This window comes from Macaca mulatta, chromosome 4, assembly GCF_049350105.2.
Source record: "Macaca mulatta isolate MMU2019108-1 chromosome 4, T2T-MMU8v2.0, whole genome shotgun sequence".
Lineage (NCBI taxonomy): Eukaryota > Metazoa > Chordata > Mammalia > Primates > Cercopithecidae > Macaca > Macaca mulatta.
In genome coordinates this window covers 16,823,039-16,848,094 of record NC_133409.1, presented here as the reverse complement: position 1 = coordinate 16,848,094, position 25,056 = coordinate 16,823,039, and the positions used below count along the sequence as shown (strand labels likewise).

At 41.0% G+C, this 25,056-nt stretch overlaps 1 protein-coding gene across 7 annotated transcripts in view; it reads left to right on the top strand.

The window, feature by feature from the left end:
* FYN (FYN proto-oncogene, Src family tyrosine kinase) overlaps positions 1-25,056 on the top strand; it is a 208,570-nt gene that overhangs the window by 98,141 nt on the left and 85,373 nt on the right. Inside the window, exon 1 of one of the 7 annotated variants that reach the window (XM_077999293.1) lies at positions 12,993-13,012. The exons of the other annotated variants lie outside the window; for them this stretch is intronic. The gene's annotated coding sequence lies outside the window, so the exon portion shown is untranslated. Of the gene's footprint in view, positions 1-12,992; positions 13,013-25,056 lie in introns of those variants that run through there. 7 annotated transcript variants of the gene reach the window in all.

The following is a 25,056-nucleotide window of genomic DNA, read 5'->3' as shown; positions in this document are numbered from 1 at the left end:
TCTATCAGGTTTAGAGCCAGGATTTTTCAACAATTCCATGTTCCCTCTCATCCCTTCTGGCCGTGCCTCCACCACGGCCCCCCCCCCCCCGCCCCCACTACAGTTCTTGCCTCAGGCCACAAGTGCCTGCCTGACTGAGTAGGTCCCTAAAAGGAAAGTCAGCCAGGAGACTGCAGCTGGAGAAACACAAGCTAGGCACATCTAAAGGGCAGGTGCTGCTGGACCTCAGATGAGCCGTGCCCAACCGGAAACCGGGATCTTTATGTTAACCATTCCAACTTTTCAATGGCGGTGACTAATTCAGATACGTGAAACTCATCAGCCCAGTTGCCAGTTTTCAGCACCAGCACTACTGCTGGCTGAGGCAGCCTTGGGTAGGCCGAGGCTTTGTTTATAAATGGAATTTCATTGTCATTTGTTTGTGTGTTTGTTTTTAACATCCTCTTTTACACAGAAATTAATATGCTCGGGCAGTGATACTGTTTCGATTTGGGGGATGTTTGATTTTTTTGAAGAGGGGGAAAATTGGGTTTCATAGAAGTGTTATTTAACTGAATTACTTCATAGGCCAAGGTGTTATTATACAATCTTGGATTTTTTAATTGGGTAGGTTAACAGTACAGTAGTAGGTATTTCATATGTAAGTTTAAAAGAATGCAAATACATTTCCCTCTGTATATCATCTGTAGGATTTTGCTTTTTAGAATTTTTCTGACTCCTTCAGAAGGGTGTGACTCTGTTGTTCCTATCTTGCACTCTGTTCTTTGTGTGTCTTTAACTGTGTTAACATGTCACAGGAACTCTGTCAGGTCAGTCCCTGAGAGGTACTGAAGCAGAACTAACAGACAAATAGAAGTGCGTCTCCAGATGGGTCCTGGCAGAGGCTAAAGATCTCTGTTGGTCATTCTACTTGTTTTAACCAGAATTATTCTTGAGTTTGGAGTGACCGGGAATGGTGCAGGTAAAGAGCTTCTGTAGACTTACTTCATCATGCAAGAATTTGGTCCTGTCTCTCATTGTACACGTTAACCACCTGAAGCACAGAGAGGTTGAGGAGGACCCAGGTAAACCTTGCTATGGTTTGTTCCCACCAAATCTCATGCCGAAATTTGATCACTAGTGTGGCAGTGTTGAGAGGTATTTGGGTCATGGGCAGCTGGATGCCATTCTTATGATAGAGAGTTCTCATACTCCCAAGACTGGATTAGATCTCGAGGAAATGGTTAGGGTTCTTCCAAAGTAAAGACACTCCTCCTAGGTTTGGCCTCTTCACACATATCTGCCGTGTTTTGACCCAGCACATGGCCCTCCTGAGAAGCTGAGCAGGTGCCAGCACTATGCTACTTGAACTTGCCAGCCTGCAGAATCATGAGCTAAATAAACCTCTCATCTTTATGAATTACCCAGTCACAGGTATATAAGAACACAAAATAAACTAGGACAGACTTGATTAGCTTGGCTGTCTTGTGTGTTCCTCATACTAAGCTAAAGTTTTCAGTCTACAAGCAGTCACCGTAATGCTTTACCCTGACATGTCACCCACAATGTTTCTTCCCATCTGAACCACCCCAGCTTCCCACCATCAGCCACATTTAACAAGTGAAGAAGGAAATGTCTGAATCAGCACTGTCCACTAGAAACCAAAGCCAGGCAACATGTACAATTTAAAGCTATCTAGAAGCCCAGTTAGAAGAAAGTAGAAAGAAATGAGTGAAATTAAACTTTATATTTTGTTTAACCCAATATATGTCCAAAATATTATCATTTACATGCCGTCAATATGTTAAATTATTGAGATATTTTTGTACTAAGTCTTTGAAATTTCACATGTAGTTTATATTTATAGCATATCTCAGTTTGGACAAGCCACTTGAAATGTGCCCAGTGTGGCTGCTGGCTACGGGGTTGGGCAGCACAGCAGTATGGAGGACGTAGTGTGGGGCGGCACAGCGGTACGGAGGACATAGTCCAAGGTCACACCCAGCTAGGTTCTGTAATTTAAATCTCAAGAGAAACTTGATCTGCTTTTTTGCCCTCCCCCCATCTGAAACCACATATTCCTGTCCTCTTTGTGCCATTTTCCCCCTCTCCAGCTAACTCTAATTACAGAGAGATGCTTGGTTTGGTCATAACTGCTAGCTCAGCAGTTTTCTGCCAGTCCTGGCAGCTGGTGAGACCAACATACACTGCCTGTAAATGATAGTGTAAAGCATACTTTTAAATTTCTCCACAGCAGAGTTTCCATAATTTTCTTTCTCTTAGAAGTAATTCACTGGCATTTTTCAAAGCCAGGGTGTTTTGTTTTTTGTTTTTTTTTTAATTCATTCTTTCTTAAAGTCCCATCTTAATCAATGGGTTTGTAAAATATTTACTAGCTAGTTATCTCCCCAGGACCTCAGCAGAACAAGTTTATATCTGATTTTTTAGACCAGTTATACGTCTGTTTTGATTAACAGTGGTTAGGTTTCCTTTTTCCAACTAGTCAAATAGTCTCCCAATATGTTGGTCCCATTTTGAGTATTATTCACAATGAAATATCGGTAAAGGTTAGATTCCATTTCCACTAAATGTCAAGTCTCTGACCACTGACCCCACTACTTGAATCATTAGATTATAATCACAGTCTCAGGGGAGAAAATGACAGAAGAATGGCAACAGACTCCTGGAGTTTGTTGTGCTAGACTTTACTGAACTACAAACCCTGAGCTATAAGAATTGAAATTCAAATAGGGAAAAGATAGTCCCATATTACTAATTAGAGGCCAAAACCCCACATCTTCCAACATTCTCAGTTAAGTGAAGGCTAGAGAAGATCAAGTTTTTTGATATCTTTCAGTAACTGAAGGATGGCACTGCAAAGCCAGCCCTCCTGTAATACAAACGAATTTTCTTACATTCTCTTCAGTGCTGTATCCTTCGGATTTTGACTTGATGTCAACCTCACTATTCACAGATCCCCTAAAATCCACTGTTTAAAAAACTTTAGGTGTGGGGTTGCCTTTGGAATTAGAGCAGTGTTGTTGTGAGTGGCTTGGTTTCTTCTCTTTCCCCACCATTTCCCTACAGTAATACACACTTAGAGCCCCCAAATCACTATCCTTTTATCCCATTCTGATTCAAAGCCTTTTTATTTCTTTAAGTGGATATCTCATGTTCATTTCAAAATGTCATTTAGCAGCTGTATTTCTGCTAAATAACCAGAAATTATAGTTGACTCCAGCCAAGTGGCTGAGTACCTAGATTTTGTTTCCAAGTATGGTGCTGAGCAGAAATGTTTTGGTTTTATCCTCAATATTAATAGTTGACTGAGAGTGATGGATGGGCCTGGGGATGAGAAAAGGAAAGGAAATATAAAATATAGTGGCAGAGTATCATCTACTTCAGGGACTCTTGACCTGGAGTTTTTACCAGAATCACCTGAGAAGATATTAAAAATCCGGGTCCCCAGGCCCCACTGCCCCTCCATTCATTCAGAGTCCCGTAGAACAGGGCCCTGGCAAGTGTGTAGGAACCACCTGCTCTTACTCAATTGTATCCACTTATCAACACTTAGGGAGAACTTTATTGTGTATAAGTTACACCTCAATGAGCTTGTCCTGAAATCTCTTTGTACACGTGCATATAAATTTTTGAAAGTTTTGACTTGCCCTACCATGAGGAATATGTTGATTGTCAAACGTTCTGGAGTCTGAAGACAAAGCTCACAGTTGAAACAATCATTCATTCACTCAGTAAACATGTAAAGAACAGTGCTGGGCATTATTCCTAGTCTGGGAAAACAGAGATACATCGAGACACAGCATATACCTCGAAGGACTTTGTTTAATGAATAAGAACCGTATCCAACAATTACGCTGCAGTGTGAAAAGTATGAGTATATCTATAGAGCAAAAAGGGAGGAATCCCCGACAACCACATACACGCACATGTGCACACGCACATACATGCACATGTTGCTACTTCCACCCCACTGCCTTTTGAAGGTAGAGAGCTAGGCTCTGTTGTGAAAATTTTACAGAAAAGCCACAGCACGTGATTCCTGAGGTGTGAGTAGACAAAGAAGTGAAAAGTATTCTGCCTGTTTTGCAAAGGAATAGCTCTCAGAATTTGATTCTAACGTAAAAAAAAAAAAAAATTTTTTTTACACTCTCATTAGTTTTAAGGGAATTTTAACAACCCCTGATGTGATTCAGTTTGCTTATCCTGATCTATCTAGTCCCAGCACAGGTCTCAGTGCTGGCACACAGTAGATGCACAGCACAGCAAGTATGTTGAATAGAAGTGATGCTTTCAGCAGTTTTTTCTCTCTTCTAACAAACCATTAGCCACAATTGTATCTTAGAGTACACACATAATTTTCAAGATAGCACCCAAGGACCAGGCGTGGTGACCCACTCCTGTAATCCCAGCACTTTGGGAGGCCGAGGTGGGCAGATCACGAGGTCAGGAGATCAAGATAATCCTGGCTAACATGGTGAAACTCCATCTCTACTAAAAATATAAAAAATTAGCTGGGCGTGGTGGTGTATGCCTGTAGTCCCAGCTACTTGGGAGGCTGAGGCAGGAGAATCGCTTGAACCTGGGAGGCAGAGGTTGCAGTGAGCTGAGATTGCGCCACTGCACTCCAGCCTGGGCGACAGAGCGAGACTTCATCTAAACAAAAAAAAAAAAGATAGTGCCCAAGTTACCTTTGTAAGTATTGCTTCCAAAATACCAAAAATCTTTGCCCTTGAAGGAGAGCACATTTAAGAAAATATGAGTTGTTCTACTTGCATGGTATGTTTTGATTTTTACATATTAAGGGAATTAACTCTTTCTAACCTGATTTTTACTCTCATTTTTCAATATACCTGAAGTTTTAGAAGAGCAGCTATGTCAAAAGATCAAATGATCATAGCATGACTGACTTTGTCATTTAAAGGTAGACACAGAAAACAGCATTGTATTTTCCTGGATACTGGGTGATCTTGTTGGATTTGGGGAGCAGAGGTTATTTGAGAGCAGCTGTTTATATTGCATTAAAAATTTATTCGATGTTGGGGTGGCTACTTACCCAAGACCACTATATTCCCTGTGTATTTTTACAGCTTTATGTATAAATTATGATCATTGGTTACTTTGATATTGTGGGACACAATAGGAGAATTCCCAACTTGACCCTTTGACTGTGTTGTAATAGGAAAAGACATTTTATGATTTGACTGTGTCCTCACCCAAATCTCATCTTGAGTTGTAGTTTCCATAATCCACACATGTCATGGGAGGGACCTGGTGGGAAGTAATGGAATCATAGGGGCGGTTACCCCCATGCTGCTGTTTTCGTGATAGTGAGTGAGTTCTCACAAGATTTGATGGTTTTATAAGGGGCCTTTCCCTCTTTGCTCGGCACTTCTCCTTCCTGCCATCCATGAAGAAGGATGTGATTGCTTCCCCTTCCGCCGTGGTTGTAAGTTTCCTGAGGCCTCCCCAGCCACGCTTAACTGACTCAATTTAACCTCTGTCCTTCATAAATTATCCAGTCTCATGTATGTCTTTATTAGCAGTGTGAGAATGGACTAATACAGACAGCAAGAACCGGTTTACATATAGCTTTGTTTAGAAGGCTGAATGATATTTCTAGAAGTGCCCTGTGCATTGGAAATTTTTGTGGTTAATCTGCCTGCTTTCCAACCCTAAAAGCAGTGTACATTGCAGGCCCTGTTAAAATAGCCATTCTGACTGGGAGGAAAATACATGATGGTGTGGGAGGTGAGCTTGAGGTTAAATGGCAGGAAATGCAGAGCATTAACTTTGCTACTGGGCATGTGCTTGCATCTGAGATCCATTGCTGACCAGCTGTGGGGTCTTGGGCAAGTCACCACCCTGCTGTGACTCAGCTTTCTCATGTCCAAAATGGTATTGTTTTGAGGATTTAAAGAGAAGAGATGTGGTGCTGACGTGATGCCTGACACACATAAGTGCTTACTCTGTGTCAAGTCTCTTCACTTTTCCCTTTTTACACATATATCAATCTTGTCATTCTCTTGTTTCAAAACTTTTCAAGGCTCCTGTTATTCCCCCAAGAAAGGCCTAAACACCTTAACCTGGCATCTGAGGCCTTTTATTATGTCTGTCCAACCCACCTCTTTACCACATCTAACTCTTTCACTTCGAATGTGATCCTGTGGCAAAAGCAAACCATCTCTGTGCCCTTGGAGGGCTTTGAACACTCATGTTCTAACCTCTTGGGATGCCTTCCTGCTGTCGCTTAGAGTCTTAAGTCTAATCTGCTGCAAAGATCTCTTTTTTTAAATTTCTAGTCAGTCTCTGCTTATCCAGCAAGGCTCATCTTAAATGTCACTTCTTCCTAGTCCCTCAGGCTAGAAAATTCACCTCTATGTCCAACACTGTGTCTTTTTCATCATAGGTGCTTAAAAATAACTGAACTGTTGAATAAGTCTTAGAACGTATTCATAGATAACACGCCAGAGAAATAGGTAAAGGTTCCTTTCAGGTGGGCATTTCTGTCAGGGGAGAGGCCTAGGTGGCTTAAACAACAGAATAGTATTTTCTCACAGTCTGGAGATTGAAAGTCCAAGATCATGGTGCAGGGAGGGTCAGGGTCTGGTGAGCCTCCCTCCTTGTCTTGCAGATGGCCACTGTCTCTGGCGTCCTCACATGGCCTTTTCTCTCTGCAAGTTCCCCTGCTGTCTCTTCCCCTTCCCAAAAAAACACCAGCCCTATTGGATCAGGGCCCTACCTTTTTGAACTTATTTAACTTTCATCAACCTCCTTTAAGGCCCCCTTCTCCAAATACAGTTACATTGGGGGTTAGGGCTTCAACACGTGCATTTGAGGGGACACAATTCAGTCCACCACACATAGGTATAAAAATTCTTCCGATCCTCTGAGAGTGTGTGCGCTTATGTGTGCGCACACCCTGTGTGCAGGTGTCCTCTGTTACAAGCATTCCTTCCTGGCCTCATTCAGGAAACCCACAGGATAGCAAATGGCCTTGCTCCCCTGCGGTGGCCAAGCTTGGCCTGTCTACTGTAACTGCCTCCGCATGATCCCAGCCCACAAAGACGCTGCTTTGGCCCCACCAAGAGGGCTCCAGACACATACTGTCTCACCCAGCGGTTCCATCACAGCCCCCTCTTTGCCTCCAGCTGCCAGCAAAGGGGAACAAGAGAGAATGAGCCACAGCAGGGAAGGGAAGGAATTCAGGAACTAGAACAGGAGGGTGACATTTTGTTTTTTAAAAGAGCAGTCTTTCCTTTTACTTCTGTTTAACATTGTCTGTGGGTTTTTTCCTCCACCTTTCTCCAGATTCCCAATTCCGAAAGCACTAAAGGAACCCCTTCGCTCTGTGAGTTAAGATAGTTGATAAGTGATGTGGGAGAATGCACTCTAATTAGGTCCTTGGTTAACCTACCCCTGACTTAACAGAGGGAGGCTGTTTGGTTACAAATAGTTTTTATTCTACTAAATCAGAGGCTTCTCACACTGTGTCATCTGCCTGCAAATTAGCTAGAGGCACAAACTTTGCATTATGCAAAGTACTTATTCTCACAATTAATATGCTGGAAAGTGTGGTTTCACACTTTTCTGCCAGCACAGGGGTTCTCACCCAGGAGTGAACGAGATCACCTGGGGAGCTTTTACAAAATACCCAAGACTTGTCCTTCCTCCTCCCCACGCTGCCCCACAGCTGTGAGAGTGAGATGTGGGGTCCCAACCCCCCAGTAACCCCAGTATCACCACTTCTTATTACTTCCTCAGAGTCTTCTTATTAAATATTTCAAATCCCTTTTTTTCTTTTTTCTTTTTTTTTTTTTTTGCTTGACAAAATCCAGTGACCAATTTGCTTTTTTAACATTTTATTCATTTTATTATGGAAAATTTCAAATGTATAGAAAGTAAGCAGTGTAGCATACTGGACCCCATGCACCCTCACCCAGCTCCAACAGTGATCATCAACATTCTGCCATTCTTGCTTCACCTATAGCTGGATAATTGTTGTCATTATTTTTGACTAATTCCATTTTGTTTCATAGATAGCATAGCCTGAGCGCTGAAAATTGGTTGTGCGTTTGTACTGCATATTGAATTGATTGTGTGCAAGGCACTTCCCACACTTTATCGCACTTAATCTGCACAGCACCCGTAGGCATTGTTACCCACATTTTTAACAATGGAAACTGAAGCTCTAAGAAATCACACACCTGCCCAAAGTCTCCCAGATAGTAAGTGCTCAAGCAAGAATTCATACTCAGAAGTGTTTGAAAAGCATTCTTTTCCCCCAAGCTACACTTCAGAAAAATAAAGTCCATGAAAAAAATGTATAGTTAAAAGTTTTGTAGCATGAATAGATGCATAGCTATTTGATAAATCACATATGTTATAATAATGTTAAAAGCTGGATGGTAAGTATATGGATATTCAGTGTAAAATTATGAAAACTGTGTTTGGAATTGTTCATAATAAAATGTTGGGAGGTTTCCAACAAAAGCAAACTTTGTCTTAACTATCAAGCATTGGACAAGACAAACAAGCTATTTTCAGATACCTATCCTGTTGATATCCGCTTCAAAGAGAGCTTTGAGACTTGGTTGAATTTTGACTTTAAAAATAGTAAACCAAATGGAAGCCAAAAACTATCTGAGACAGGTTTCAATCAATTCAGAAGTTTTTTTTTGCCAAGGTTAAGGAACATGACCCATGACATAGCTTCAGGAGGTCCTGAGAACATGTACCCAGGGTAGCTGGGTTACAGCTTGATTTTATACATTTTATAGAGACGGAAGTTACAGACAAAGACATAAACCCACATATGTAAGACAAAGACATAAACCCACATACATTGGTTTGGCCAGCAAGGCTGGACATCTCGAAGGCAGTGTGTGTGTTCAAGGAGGGGGTGACTTCCAGGTCATAGGTAGATTTAAATATTTCCAGATTGACAGTTGGTTCAAAGAATGAAGCTTTGCCTGAAGAGTTGAAATCAGATTGAGGTAAGTGGGGTCAGGGGGCCTGGAAGATAAAATTCTTGTCATGTGGATGAAACCTCCAAGAAGCAGGCTTTGGAGAGCATAAATGTAAATGTCTCTTATCAAAGGTGTCAGAGTCACAGGAGAGACCTAGGAAGGGAAGGAGATTCTCACCTGTATCCAGCCATTTGAATGCGAGGATCTTTTAGTTATCTGTGGTGGCAGGTGGTAGATATCCAGATATCACAAAAATTATGCATGGACTTTTTGTTTGTTTGTAGCTCATCAGCTATCATTAGTATATTTTATGTGTGGCCCAGGGAAGAAAAAGGGTTGGACACCCCTGCATGCAAACTTCCCCCACAAGAGACATCTCTGCAAGGCCATTTCAAAATACATCAAGGAAATCTATTTTAGGGTAAAATACTTTGATTTCCTTTTGGGGCCTGTTATCTGTCATGTGATGTTATGCTAGTGTCAGGTTGGAGTTAGTATCATATTGCTATAAGAGCCTGTTCTGTCAGCCTTAGGGTCTCTGTTTTAATGTTCATGCCAGCCAGTTGTGCCTGAACTCCAAAGGGAGGAGGGTATAATGAGGCAGATCTGACCCCCACCTTCTCTTCATGGCCTGAACTAGTTTTCCAGGTTTATTTGAATCCCCATGGTCAAGAGGAGGGTCCACTTAGTCACTTGGGGGGCTTAGAATTTTATTGTGGTTTACAATAAGATAGAGCTTACTTAGAGGTGTAAGTAATCATCATTAACTGGTGAGGTCTTAGAGAACTCAGAAAACCAGATTCAGAAGCAAAGCCTCTCCCAGGGTGGCCCCCAGCTGTGGCCAACAACTCAGGAAGCGTCCTCACCGCTGCTGCTCGTAGAAAGCCAGAGCCAGACAAAATGAACAAGTTATTTTTTCCAGTTCAGGCCACTTAGGTAGGATTCCATGATGATTTCTTTTTTACCATTTACCCAAAGGAACATTTTGCATACATACAGCCTACGTGTTGAAGCTGTTCCTTCTCACGGAAGGGCATAACCAATTTCTTCACATAAAAAACATCGAGCCACCCACACTCCTCCATGATGTAATGCAGGTCCTGCTTTGATGGTGAGCTGACCAGGGATGCTTAGCAGTCTCAGCACTGGGAGTGGTGATTGGAGGCAGATAGCCTGTCCAGGGGATTCTCAAGAGCATTTTTTTTTTTTTTTTGCGAAAGGTATAAGGAGACCCTGGGCAAGCAGCTAGCAGCCCTCTTTTGCAACCATGCAGAGTCCCAGAGGTCCCAGCAGCCACCGTTTTTCCTCTTAAGCTTGGCTGCCATGGCTGCATCCACTCCACCCTTCAGTGCTTGAAGCCAAGTGGTTGTGGCCCTGGAAGGCTCTGCCCTTCTGGTTTTAGACTGCTGTGGAGGAAGGAGCCACTTGGAGATACAAAGCCCACCTCTCCAGAATCTTCCAGGGTCCCCACAAATTATAAAACTATGGTCACACCAGGAAACCAAGGCATTTTCAATAACAACCTTTCCTACTGATTTTCAGCTTCACCTTCCAGAATTCCAGTGCACTGCCATTCATACCATTCATTAACTATTCTTTCACTAGACCACAAGCAGGTATAAAGCCACAAGGAGGAATCCATCTCATGAGTTAACTACTCCATCAGCTTCCTTCACCCTGAAATCTTTTGGCAGTACAGGCTAGAAGGAAGAGCAGGCTTTGCAGTCAGACCGGGGAATGAATCCCAACGTCGTCATTACTGGCTGCAAGATTTTGGGAAAGTGGCTTAACTGCTTTCAGTCCAGCTCACAGGATTAATGTCAGGTTTGAACTCAGATAAAGTATGTGAAGGCTCCCTGCCAAGTCTCTGGCTTGTAACAAGTGCCACCAAGTGCTGGTGTCCTTTTTCTGTTTTATGTATGTTGAGTTGTAGATATCTGCTGTCAGGCCCTGTCCGTGCCACTGGCTGGTGATGTGAACACACCTTGTGTCTTTGCATCTCTGCACCTCAGTTTCATCATCTGACAGTGAACTGCCTGTTCTTCAAGATGTGGAGTTTTTAAAATTATACGATTTAGTTGCACCTTAGGGGATCCCTCTGATTATGGAGGCACAGTAAGGTCCTGAGCGTAGGTGGTCAGCAGCCCAGAAAGGGAGAAGGCCAGGGGCAGACTGGAGAATGGGACTAGTGAGATTCAGATAGAAAGAGCAGGGGCAAAATGGTTAAAGTGAGACTGGAATCAAAAGGTTGGCATAGTTTATTGGCATGCAATAAACTATGATTGCACTTAAGTTTTTAAAAACCAAAGGTGATTTAGTTACCCCACAGTGAGGAACATGGGTGCCTATGTCTCCAGTCACTTCTCTTCAGGAAACCTAATTGCAGCCTGGGCTCCGAGCAACTCCCAGCTTGGGGAGGGCCATAGGCTTCTTTGTGTGAGGAGCGCACTGCAGCATTCCTGCCCACACACGCCACTGCCGCCTTTCTCCTGAGAATGAGTTCCGTTATTATTTCATGTGACCTCACAGCCAGGAGAGCTGGATTGCTGTTTTGCATAACACACATTAAATTTGTTGTTAGATGTGCTGTTGAGCCTTGCCTGTGGATCTTCTGTCCTCCTTGTCAGTCCCTGCCTGCTGCAGCCATCCAGGCACTTAGGACGCTTATCTTTTTCTCTACAGCTGCAAGGAGCCCAGTAGTTGGGTTTCCTTAAATGCAAGCAGATGGAAGTGAGCAGGAGTGTGGAGGCAATTAGAGGATTTCCTCCTCCAAGCAGCGCGGGTTTGCTCTCTCTTTGGGTGTGTGGCTGTTCTTGCTCATTTTAATTTTCCATTTGGGTTTTGTCAGGCTGTCAGCTTTTTTTCCTGACTGTATTATGCTGCTGGTTGCAGGAGTTTGCAAAATGGGGTGATTTGGTTGCTTATTGTTTGGAATCAAACTTTTCACAGTAAGGTATGGGTGATGCATATCATAATGATGATGACACTTCATATTTGTAAAATATTCTGCAACTTAAAGAATGTTTTCACATACACCACTGTCTCATTTGGTCTGGACAGAGGCCCAGAAAAAAAAAATGAAGGCTCTACTCAGTCTGCTGGTGTCAAAGTTTTCCCTTATCTTTTTACGCCATCTCTAGTCAAACCACGGTGGAGAGAGTAATGAAATGAAAACTGAAGCCTTCTGCTTTAATTCTTGTCTCCTTCTCCTTTCAGTCAGTCAAATATTTTTCAAACACTTTCTGAATGCACTGTTAGATTCTCTGGCGACAATTAAATAATCGTAGCAGATAATCGTTGCCGTTGGGGAGCTTTCAATGTAGGTGGGGAAACAAGACATACAACAATGAGTTTACGTAACAGTACCTGGCACACGGAAGGCACTAAGGAACTAGGTGCTGAATGAGCGGGTGAGTAAAGGAATGTAGAACATAGCCTACCAAAGTCCCAAAGGGCAAGAATCCTTAGGGGGGAACCAAAAGATCCACAGTCCTTGATGAGAATGGGCACTGAGGGTGCAGCACCCTCTGAGTGCCTGGGTGCCTGGGAGTGAGCAGGCGAGAGGACCCGGCACCCTTGTGGACAGCCTCCATTCGGTTAGCACCATTCCACGAGGGCTGAAGTAAAGAGGAAGCCATTTGTTTATGAGCTGAGAAGAGTGAGCAGGAAAAATGCCATTCTTTGCTTTTAAGGATGAGACAAGCATAAACAGAGAGGCAGACAGGTAGACCAGAAGGAAGAGATTGCTCACAAAATTATTGTCAGAAAAAGTGCCAGTGAAATCACTCCACCTTCAAAGATCTATGTCCTGGTTTTGAGAACCTACTATATTGTAGACCTGTGCCAGAAGCCAGAAGAAGGCAATGGGGAGAATCAAAGAGATTCTTGGCCCTAACCCTTACGAGATGCTGCCATGCACAGGAAACAGTTAAATAATTTGACTGTCTCACCTACAAATGATCAAGTGTTGGGTATAAGCCAAGGAGCTGAGAGAGGGGGAGACCAGCACAGGCCTGAGGAGCTGAGAAGGGAGGCTTATGTGAAGGGTAAGACTCGCATGGGCCTGGCCAGTGGACAAGATGTGGGAACTGCATGGACAGTTATGTGGAGGTGTATTCCATCGTGGCTGGAGAGTGTGTGAGGGATAGTGGGAGATTGGTGGAAAAAATATAGGCCACTGGTGTTGAAGGCTGGGAGGCCACGCTTCAGAGCAGAGAAAGTTGCTAATCAGAGAAGCGACATTCTGGAGGTGGTAAGTGGAACTTTGTTCATGCCCAGAATTTTCATTCCCGTCCTGCTGTCCTAAATGCTGGGCCACAGTCTGCACTGTCCCCTGCTGATGGTATGAGAGTAAGCCAAAGGAAGGAAGCGTCTTCTTGGGATGGCACTGAGCGTTTTCAGTGTCTCCTCGGGGCACCGAGCCATGCCCCAGGGCAAATGCCCAGTGGAGAACAGGAGTTCAGGAGAAAAGGTCATTCTCCAGTCTAACAGTCAGCAGGACACTTGGCTTTTGTTGGGTGTTTTCACTGCCATGAAACTATACTTAGTTTGTGAATGTTTTGGTGACCACCAAAAATGTGTATGATGTGAATTCTAGGCATTTTCATTATGGTGGATTTTTAAAAATAATGTCCACATTAATATACACCCCTAATGTAAAGTCCTTAAAGATACAGAACACACAGAACAAAGCAAAAGTCACCTATTATCCCGTCACACAGAGATAGTCACGCACATCATTAGTATTTTGTTGAATGTCCTTTCCCGGTGCAAATTTAGGAATTTTTTTAAAAATGGTTTCAAATTGGACTTAATGTTTTATATCCTGCTTTGTTTTAACTTAGCAGTGCACTGTGAATATTTTTTCGTCACTAAATTTATGTTGCAATATGATTTTAGTGCTATATACTATTCCATTATAGGTATGTACTGTGTTTAATCAATCAAATAGAAAATCAGTCTACTATCTTTGCTTATTTTGGTGTTTCCAGTGAGTTAGGCTTTTAACATATTTTTAAAAACAACATCAGAATCTAGTATTTTCAGATAACCATGTTTTTATTGAGTAAATTGCCCAGTAAGATCCAAGTGAATATAGAACATTCTCTACCCTTTTATCTCATTTTTATTGTCACTTCATTAAAAATGGTAATAAGTCGACCCCTCTGTGGAAAAAAGAAATAATACATGCCATAGTTTCCTTCTCTAAGACTGTTGAAAACATGAGCTGACCAGGCCCCCATGCCGATGGACATACCTGAGTATAGTGTAAGAGTGTAGGAAACTCAATTGGATCAAGAAGTTCTTAGAATTTAAATGACATCCTGCGTTTGGTTGTGGTGAAATTTCAACAGAAGTAACTCTACCTATTATCTTCATATAAATGAAGAACCAAGCATTCAAGAGCTTTCTTAAGATCTTTGCCTACCTCTTGACCAACGTCTCCCTTCATAGCATCCATCTCCTTCCTGATGTGGGATGCCGTTTTGGAGGGCCGCTTCCTGCTGACTTTATTAGAATAAGCTGTGTAGAAGAGAAGGTGTCAGCCATGTTTTCCCTTTGAGGCAGAGTTTGATTTGCAGAGGCCGGGCCTTCCTGCTTATGTGTCTTTCCAGTAAATAAGTGTGATTCACCACAGTTCAGAGTAACCCCATCTGCAACACCTCATTTTTTTTTAAGTGAAATTTTTCAATGGGAATAGAATAGAGAGGAATCCTGTAGGTCTTCCATGAAATTATACTCCCTGCCTCTCAGAGTTTTACAATATAATTAGGTTACTTGTTTTTTCTTAAATTTTTTTATTGTGCTGTGCTTATCTGGATGAGGTGCCTGTTGAAGAGCAGGAGATGAAGGTCAAGAAATATAAGCACAGTGCTCAAGATTTTTTAATTACTTTGTCTTACTGTTGCTCGTGGATAGAAATACAGTTTTTCATATTAAACTAATACTTAGACGTTTGCTGAAACCTCTTATGAATTCTAATAATTTATCTGTATTTCTCTTAGGTTTTCTGTATAACAAACATACCATCTGTAAATAATTACAAGTTTGAGTTCTTTTTCAATCTTTTATCTTTTATGTATTTATTTTTTCTTTTCCTACCACTCTGTCTAGGACCTGCCGGAAATAGCGCAGGGGATAGGAAATAGGGATAGCATAGATTCTTAGCTTGTTCCTGATTTTAAAGGGAAGGCTGTTAGCATTTCACCATTGAGTATGGTGCCTACTGCTGGGTTTTGGTAAATACTTTCTATCAGATTATGAGGGTTCCCTTCTGACCCTAGTTTGCTAAAAGTTTCTATTTTAAAAAATTGTAAATGTGTTAATTATTACTGAATGCCCTTTCTGTATCTATTGATAAGATCATCAGGGTTTTCTCTTTTAATCTGATAGTACAGGAATTATTGTCATCCACTTTTTAAATTTAAATTGTCCTTGCATTATTAGCAAAAATCCACATTAGTCGTGATATATTTTATGCACTGTTGGGTTCTCTTTGCTGATATTTTATTTAGGATTTTTACATTTGTATTTATATCTACAAGTGGTCCATACTTTTCCTTTTTCCTGCCATCTTGGATTTGGTTCTGAGATTGTCCTAGTGCTTTTCCATTTTCTATCTCCTGCATTTTTTTTGTTTTGTTTTGTTTTGGCTTTTTGCTTTGATCTAAAACACAGATTTTTTTTTTTTCATTTTTTTTCTATAAAACCATCTGAACCTAGTGTTTATTGGTTTTTGGATTTTTTTGGGTGGAGGGATGAGCAGCTTTTTAACTAATGAATCAGTTTTTTAAATGGTTATTAGACTATTCAGATTCCTCTCTTGTTAGAATAATAATTTGAATTTTTCTGTGATAGTCTTTTTTTTTTTTTTTTGAGACGGAGTCTCACTCTGTTGCCCAGGCTGGAGTGCAGTGGCCGGATCTCAGCTCACTGCAAGCTCCGCCTCCTGGGTTCACGCCATTCTCCTGCCTCAGCCTCCCGAGTAGCTGGGACTACAGGCGTCCGCCACATCGCCCGGCTAGTTTTTTGTATTTTTTAGTAGAGACGGGGTTTCACCGTGTTCGCCAGGATGGTCTCGATCTCCTGACCTCGTGATCCACCCATCTCGGCCTCCCAAAGTGCTGGGATTACAGGCTTGAGCCACCGTGCCCGGCCTAATATTCTTTATTTCATTGAAATTTTCAAACTTAATGGCACATATTGCTTCATAGTAGTGTGCTGTTATTTAATCCTTGCTGAATCTGTAGTTATGTTCTCTCATTCATTCCTAATGTTATTATTTGTACCATCTCTGTGTTTTTCTTGATCAGATTTGATTTGTCTCTTGTTAGTCTTTCCAAACAAATAGCTTTTCCTTTGTTCATCTTCTCTAGTGTATCTTTGTTTTCTGATTTTAATTTCTACCCTTTATTATTTTCTTCTGCTTTCTTTGGACGTACTTTTATTTACTTTCTGACTTCATGAGTTGCATACTTGTTCATTAATTCTCAGTCCTTTTTTTCTTTCTAGGACAAGATTTAAGTATTTTATTCTAAATAAAACTATAGTGGAATCTGATACATTCTAATATGGAGTATTTTTATCATCCCTCAGTTATAAGAATGTTGTAATTACCATAATTATTTCTTCTTTGATTCATGAGTTTTATTAGCAGCATCATTTTAAATTCCCAAATGAATGAGTCTTTAGTAATCATTTGGTTATGGATTTCTAACTTTAAAAATCTATTGTGGTCTGGGAATGTTGTTTGTATGATACTATTTCCACAAAATGCATTGAGACTTGGTTTGTGGCCTAGTACATGGTCAATTCTTTTTAAATATTCCATGAATTTCTTTAGTGCATATTCTCTGATGGGGGCTGTGGGGACAGAGTTCTAAATATGCCCATTAGATTAAACCTCTTCATTTCATTGCTCACATCTTCTGTATCCGTATTAATCCGTCAGTCTCTTCAAGAGAGGTGTTATTAAAATCTCTCACTGTATGTGTCACTTTGCCCTTAAAATTCTGATGATTTGCTTTATAAATGGTTATAACCATTTTCCAGAAAGAATATTAAAGAACTTTCCATTGGTATTATCCGCTTTCCCTCAAAATATGGGTTTTGTTTTTTTTTTAATTTTGGCTTCTAAGCAACCATGAATCCAGTTTCTCAGAAGCCCTTGTCTCAAGGCATTTGTTTCCAGAGCCTTACCTTGTTAGTGTCCACACTATGGGCTATTTTAGAAAAACAAAAAAAGTATCAAAATCATGTAGCTATGATTTTCCTATGCTTGAAGGAGCCTTAAAGCTCATCTAGTCCAGCCAGTATTTGTTTACAAATTCTGCCAAGAAATCTCTGTTGTCAAGGTATTCTTTATCATCTTTAGGACATTCTCATTATTAGAAACAAATCCTAAGAAGAAATTCTGCCATGTAACACCCATCCATTGTTTAAAAAAAAAAAAAAAAAAAAAGCTTAAAATCTCTTGTCTAAGCACAACAATTTCCAGTGTTTGTATTAGTTTTTCTCAACAGAATTTCAGGCCCTTTTAACATCGTATTACTGCTAACAAGTTCTAAATTCTGTGTTGTCATGCTTTGAGAGGCTATCAGATTATACACACACATACTCGGGGGGGTGTGTTTGTATGTTTGTGTTTAGGAATGTTTTAGTGGGCTTCTATTAAGGAAGCCTTTCAGGAAGCTACTCTGTACTGAGGCCAAAACCAACTGAACCCGTCATACGATTTCTCTCCCTCAAGGAAAGCAAATGAGAATGAGTGACTGTGACCCTTGCCTGTTGTTTATAAGCATGTACACCAGGATCTGTGTGATCCTTTTCCTGGAGATAAACAGCATACTGCTCAAGGAAGGAAAACAACGCATAGCAACAAATTTCCTGTTTTTTAAAGAAAGATCCAACTTGGTTTAGAAATTATGCTGGCTTTCTTTCTATGTTTCTAATAGAGAATAAGGAGAAACTTGCTTCTTATTTGCCGACATGAGGTAAGTGTTATGTCTGAAAGTTCCAGAGATCATAGTTTATACACTGAGGAAAGGTAGTAAAAGGTTTGCAAAGACCTCCTTCCCCGTGGGAGAGGTGCCCTACTGTGCATGCAGGGAGTTGGCTGTGGGTCATGGGCACAGTACCCTTCACCCAAATGATTCTTTCCAACCTCAAGAAAGCAAACCCCAACTTGGGGCCCAGAACTATTCATACAGTGGAAGAGTTCCACGTTCAGACAGACGATAAAAGAAATATCTTCATATTGCCCAGCATTGTATTTGATAAGGAATAGAGGAACAGTATTGTCCTTGTAACCAGGCTTTGTCTCTTGGTGCCTAAAATTCTATTATCATTGCATTTTTAAAAATCAAAGTTCAATCTTACTAGAATGGATAAGTGTAGCTTCTAGTTTGGTGAGTCCTTAATTGTTTCTTCCTACTGACCTTCCTGGCTCAGTCTAGCTAAGGGGAGGGTCTCCATGATGACCAGCAAAACTTCTCTCTGGTTAAGCTGAGCTTGGTTTGTTAAGCAACTTTACCCAACGTGTTTATATCAAAAGCACCTATGTTTCTCAGTGTTACTGGAATCCCAACTTAAGTGAGGCCGGAGCTAATGCTGTATTTCAGTAAATACCGCATTAGATCACACTTTTAAGCAGCTATGTCAAACAATTGACTTAAATTGAAATTACTTTCAGCTAACACTTCCCCCCAAATTGTTTTTACACATACTGCTGCTAAAGCACATGTCCACTGTCCTGTACTTAGGCAACTTTTTTTTTTGGTTCAGGCCCTCACATTTTTCCTTACTAATTTTATCATGTCAGTTGTGGCCTATTACTCCGGCCTACTAAGATATTTTTATAACTTGAGATTGTCACTCCTGTCCTTTCAAAAGTTTATTCCATCTGAATATTTCACCATACAAATTTTCAGTATCTTCTATCTAAGATGTTGACAAGTTGTTGAAGAGCTCAGAGCCCCATTTTAGGCCTCCTGAGGCCACCTTCTAGGTGGACCTTAGCTCACCAATCAGCCCCACTTAAATATTATAATTCACTTCATTGTTCTAGTATCTAGCCCACATTTTCCTGTCTTATTCCCAAAGGTATTATGAGAGGCCTTTTTGGATAATGCATTGCTGAAGTCCGTAAAGGACCACACTTCTCTGACCCCTGTCAAAATAGAAAGTGGCATGAATATTCCTCCTATGAAAGCATCCTGTCTGGAGGATCAGACCAAATGCTAAAACACTTTAGTAGGTTTACCTAAGTATAGCTTGTTTTTCGTGTATCATGCCTTGACACTTCTTCTGCAAGACGAGGTTTTTCTTTAAGACTGATTGATATTGAGATTTCAATATATATAGAAATGGGACTAAATTTTATCCAAAGCTATTTTTGCCCCTATTTTGGGGACCTTCAAGTTAAGTTCCCCCACTTACACTAAACTGCCAGATACCAGAATGTGGAAACTTGAATATTAGAGATAAACTAAGTGCCCAGTTCCATTCCACCAGTTCACAGCCCTGTCTATCCCTCCAGCAACCCTCCATCCCACCCTCACCACCACCCTCCTAAAGCAAGATTACTAACACTGACCTGGAGTGCTAAAACTTCTTCCTAGCATCTTTTAGGTGCTTTTGTGGCAGAGCCATTCTGTGTGGAACTGCCAGACCAAGTCACTCTTGCTTAGAACTCTTCAGAGCCTCCCCTCTGAGCTCCAAATTCAGTCCAGTCCTCTCTCGGCTGCCTGTCTGATCAGAGGAGCCACTGCCTCCCCATTCAGACCCTATTCCACCCAATGGGCTCGTCACTCTTCCCTAAATGTCTTCCATGCCTCCTTGATGCCCATCTTTGCCCTGGCTTTTCCTGTGGCCAGGAATGTCTCAACCCAGCTCTAGATTTAGAAATCTTGCTCCTTTCTCAAACAACAATATGTCTCTCCTCAATGGAACCTTGACTGATCTCTCCATTGGAAGTGACTTCTTTTTCCACTAAGCTCCTGTTAGCACCCTACAACTTCCAACTGACAATTGTCTTGCATAGAATTATTTGTACACTTGTTTTATCAAAAGCTGCTCCAGTGGGCTGATAGCTTATTCGTCTTTTTAATTCACCAAGGGCTGGATGTCTAGTAGATAGGATGTGTTTGTTGGATGGGTCATGGGTAGATGGATAGATGGAGGAATGGATGGAGTTGAGGTTTAAGAGAGGATAAATAACTTGCCAAGATCACAAAGTTGGACTAATAGAATTAATAATAGACTCAGTTCCCAAATTCAGTATTAACTTATTTGTCTAGCACCACTCCACATTCTCTTCCATGGTTTTGCTTGGATCTTTTGGTAGAAGTCTTAGTAATAAACATCCAGTTTTATAAAATAAAGTCTTGCGTTTGTTTATATTATAAATTTATTACTCCTTGATTTACATGCTTAGGAATATAAATCTGTGAAAATACACGGCAGGATTTTCCTACCACATGCTTCAAGCTTAAAAAATATTTGAAGCTAAGCATGGTGGCTCATGCCTGTAATCCTAGCACTTTGAGAGGCCGAGGCAAGAGGATTGCTTGAGCCCAGGAGTTCAACACCAGCCTGGGCAACATAGTGAGACCTTGTTTCTACAAAAAAAAAAAAAATCATTTGCATATGGTGGTGCACAGTTGTAGTCCCAAGTACTGGGAGGCATAGGTAGAAGGATAGCTTGAGCCCAGGAGGTTGAGGCTGCAGGAAGCTGTGATTGTGCCACTCCACTCCAGCCTAAATGACAGAGCAAGATGCTGTCTCAAGAAAAAAGAAAGAAAGAATTTGAACGGAAACACTGCCACTTCTGAATATCTGTCCTATATTATTTAAAATATCTGTGAATACCTTGAAAATGCTGATCTTTTCAACTCTAAAACTCAGAATTCTCTTAGTAGTATGCTGTAGTTATACTGTGTCAGCAGCTTTTCGGGGTTTTTGTTGTTGTTTTTGTTGTTAGTTGTTTGTTGTTTTTGTGAGACATGGGCTAGGGATCTGATGTTAAAAATAGAGATTAAGCCCCAGGACAAAATGGCCACCCTACCTAGAGACAGCAGTTCTGGCGTTCTCAGGCCACAGTGTAACATAAACATGATATTGTCAACCTGAGCCAGGGCTGATTTGCCTCATTTGAATCTGAAAAGGAGCCCACATCCTTCCTGTTGCTACACAAAGATTCTGAAAAGAATTCACAGAGAAAACAAATGGACTAATACGTGTTATGTTTCCCAGAAGTCCTGTCTCCAGTGCCCCCAAAATAGTAAAATAGTTGGGAATGAGGTTGAGCAAGAAAAGAATAAAGGAATAAAAGTATACAATGCCAAGGAAAGGCCAATAGAAACTATTCTTTTTACTTTGCTTCTCTTAGTGTTTTTTTTCCAGTGTGACTCTGTAGATAATGGCAAAGAGAAATGCAGGGTCATTTTTTCCATTTTCAAGTAGAACTTATTTTGCACAATAGAGCCACTGAGGCTTGCACCCATTCATGGTTTCAACTCACATCTCTCCAATCTCAATAAAAGTGAAGGTGGCCAATGTGTCCTTTCGTTGTTCTGTGACTTTGCTGCCCCTTTCTTGCTTTTTAAAATAAGTTCCTTAGAAGTATGGAATGGCAGGAATACATGCCCTTTGTTTCAGCAATTCGGTCAAAATTTCCCGACTTGCCTTCAATGTTAGTAAAAAAAAAAAAAAAAAGACATGAATTATACTGGCATGAATCTAGGTGGTCTGGCCAACAAAGAAAGGAAAGGAGGGAAGAAAATGAGGAAAAGAAGAGAGAGGAAGAGCCTGCATCCCTAAAATTTCTTTTCTCAACGAGTATTTATTTGGTTACCTCTAACCAAATAAATAACCAGGCATTTTTAGTCATTGTATTAATTCATTCTCACATTGTTATAAAGAAATACCTAAGACTGAGTAATTTATAAAGAAAAGAGGTATAATTGGCTCATGGTTCTTCAGGTTGTACAGGAAGCATAGTGGCTTCTGCTTCCAGGGAGGCCTCCGGAAGCTTCCAATTATGGTGGAAGGCAAAGGGGAAGCGAGGCATCTCACATGGCAAGAGCAGGAGGAAGAGAGGGCTGGGAGAAAGGTGCTACCCACTTTTAAACAACCAGATCTCTCAAGAACTCACTGTCATGAGGACAGTACCAAGGAGGGTGGTGCTCAACCATTCATGAGAAACTACCCCCATGACCCAATCACCTCCCACTAGGCCTCACCTCCAACGTTGGGGATTACAACTCGACATGAGATTTGGACTGAGACACACATGCAAACTGTATCGGTTATGTTGCAGAAAGTCAGAATGGAAGGAATCTAGAGCCAAATACATAAAGGCAGGAGCTACTTCAAAATGGACATATACATTTAGTAGCAGTTGTACAGGCTGTCACTCTTGGATCAGAAATTAAAGATGTCAGATGTAAACTGGATGTAACAGGGAAATTCTACAGATGTGGGGATGCAAATTATGGGATTTTTTTTTTTTTTCCAGGAGAAATCATGCAGTCTTCCTAGAGGTCTTCATTATGAGCACATTTTCCATCATGTAGGTCATTTATCCCTGTCATTTCTTAATTCCATATTTGTTTCCACACACAGATTTTGAACATATGTTTATTTAAAATATTTATGAGGTATGAATGCTATTTATATAGCGTTGTGGTGAAAGTTTTACCCTATTAATTATAATTGTGTTATCTACATTTAAGTTTTTTACCTTTTAAGGAAAGAAAAAGGAGAAACTCTACAATCATGTAAAAAGTATATAATTTGCCCTAGAGATGCAGAATAACTTCTAGCAGATAATTGCGTGCTTTGAACATGAAAAGAAATAGGGTAGAACCTGAACTAAAAGAGGACCAGGTTCTGTTCTCCCTCCCTCGGGGGAGGATATGTTAGAATATTTTGTGTTCATGTTTTAATAAGCTTTTGTTGGATTATTAGGGTGCACTTAAGTTTTTCCGTTTTAGAAGTATTCGGTTGGTGCAAAAGTAATTACCAGTTACTAATATAATCTTGTCAAGTAAAACCCACTCGTTGTGGTACACAGAGCAAGCACCCTCTTTTCCATAGGGCAGCTCAGTCCGTGTATCATAAACACGGTTATCATTGCCATTCAATTTTAGCTGTTGCTCCAGAGAGACTTAAAAGCACATCACATGTGAGAGATCAGCAGGCAATATTTGGGGCTGTGAATATTGAGCAAATATTAAGGTTTTTTTAAAGTTCACCTTCACTCATGATTTACCTGCCCTAAGGAATTTGCAACAGATTCAAAATGTCAGCACTAGAAAAAGTGTCTGAGATGATCTGGATTAACCATTATAGTGGCTGAGGCCCAGGAAGAGTGAGTAGTTTACCTAAGGTAACCAGCAGGTCAGAGTACAATGCATGTTTCTGTTCAGTCATTTTATTCACCTCCTAGGAAACATATTGCGGTGCAGGTGGTTCGCCACTTTTGATCAAATGCACCAAATCTTTCACTTGGATTAATCTTTTCAATTACTCAGTATCTATACCAGTCCTTTCCCATAGACATAGTACAAACTATAAATGCAGGCAACATAGGTAATTAATTTTAAATTACCAAGTAGCCACATTTAAAAAGCAAACTCACGTGAAAGTAATGTTAATATTTTTTAATTTAAGACCCCCTGTGTAAAATCATTTCAACATGTAATCATATTTTAAAATTTATTAATTAAACATTTTACATTCTTTTTTCATACTAAGTCTTTGAAACCTGGTTATGTGCTTTACACTTACATTACATCTCATCTTACACCAGCCACATGCAGTTAGTGCTTGCTTACCCTACTAGCACAGGTCTATATGGATGAACAGGTCCAAGCTGTACACCAAACCACAGGCCCCTAACCCCTGAGATCGAAAATGTCTCTGAGTACTAGTTCCCATTTCTTTGAATTTTTGATCTTGGTGCGCCATGCTTGTCTCCTGAAAACCCAGAGAGGTGAGCAATCATGAACTGCTATAAAATGAGTGTGTCTGTTGAAAACATGGTCCAGCTCCTGCTAAGATAGCATTATTCTGTGATGTAATCACTCCTGTCTTCGTCCCTTTCCATGAAGTTCTGCATTTCCTTCATGTCAAAAGTTCCCTTACCAGCTGCAGCCATTTCCTGTGGATAATGTTCTAAATGGCTTTTATTTATGAGATGTCTTGTGCTATAACTGCTGTCAGAATGAATATGTATTCCAAAGCCTATACCCCAAGTCAGGCTAATTAACAGTCTTCTAAGAAATAATTGTTAAACTTTAGCTGTAGCTCACAACACTGGTATCTCTCACTTTGACCTAATACAGAACGTGATGTTAAAATATGTAAGGAAGGAGATCAAAGAGGAAAGTCATTTTGCTTTCTGTGTCTTCATCTTGCTTTCTATGTGCATCATATTTCATAACTCCCAACCTCCACTTCCAACTGGCTGAGGGAAGGAAACACAGGGAACAATAATGAATGAGTATAGAAGCTGAGGCTGTTTTATTTTCCTCATCTTTGAAGTAGGAACAATAATAGTGCCTATCTTGGAGATTCGTAAGAATGAAGCATGAAACATGGGATCTGACATATCGTTGATGATCAACACATATTAAATTGCTTCAGGAAAATAGAGAGCAAGTAGGTCTATCTGGTGCGAAAAATGGAAAGGAAGCCTGCCAGCTTTTTGTTTGTTTGTTTGTTTTTGTTTTTGTTTTTGTTTTTGTTTTTGTTTTGAGACGGAGTCTGGCTCTGTCACCCAGGCTGGAGTGCAGTGGCGCGATCTCGGCTCACTGCAAGCTCCGCCTCCCGGGTTTACGCCATTCTCCTGCCTCAGCCTCCCGAGTAGCTGGGACCACAGGCGCCCGCCACCTCGCCCGGCTAGTTTTTTGTATTTTTTAGTAGAGACGGGGTTTCACCGTGTTAGCCAGGATGGTCTCGATCTCCTGACCTCGTGATCCGCCCGTCTCGGCCTCCCAAAGTGCTGGGATTACAGGCTTGAGCCACCGCGCCCGGCCCTGCCAGCTTTTTTTAAGGACATTATCTGCATTATTCTTGGAATCAAATC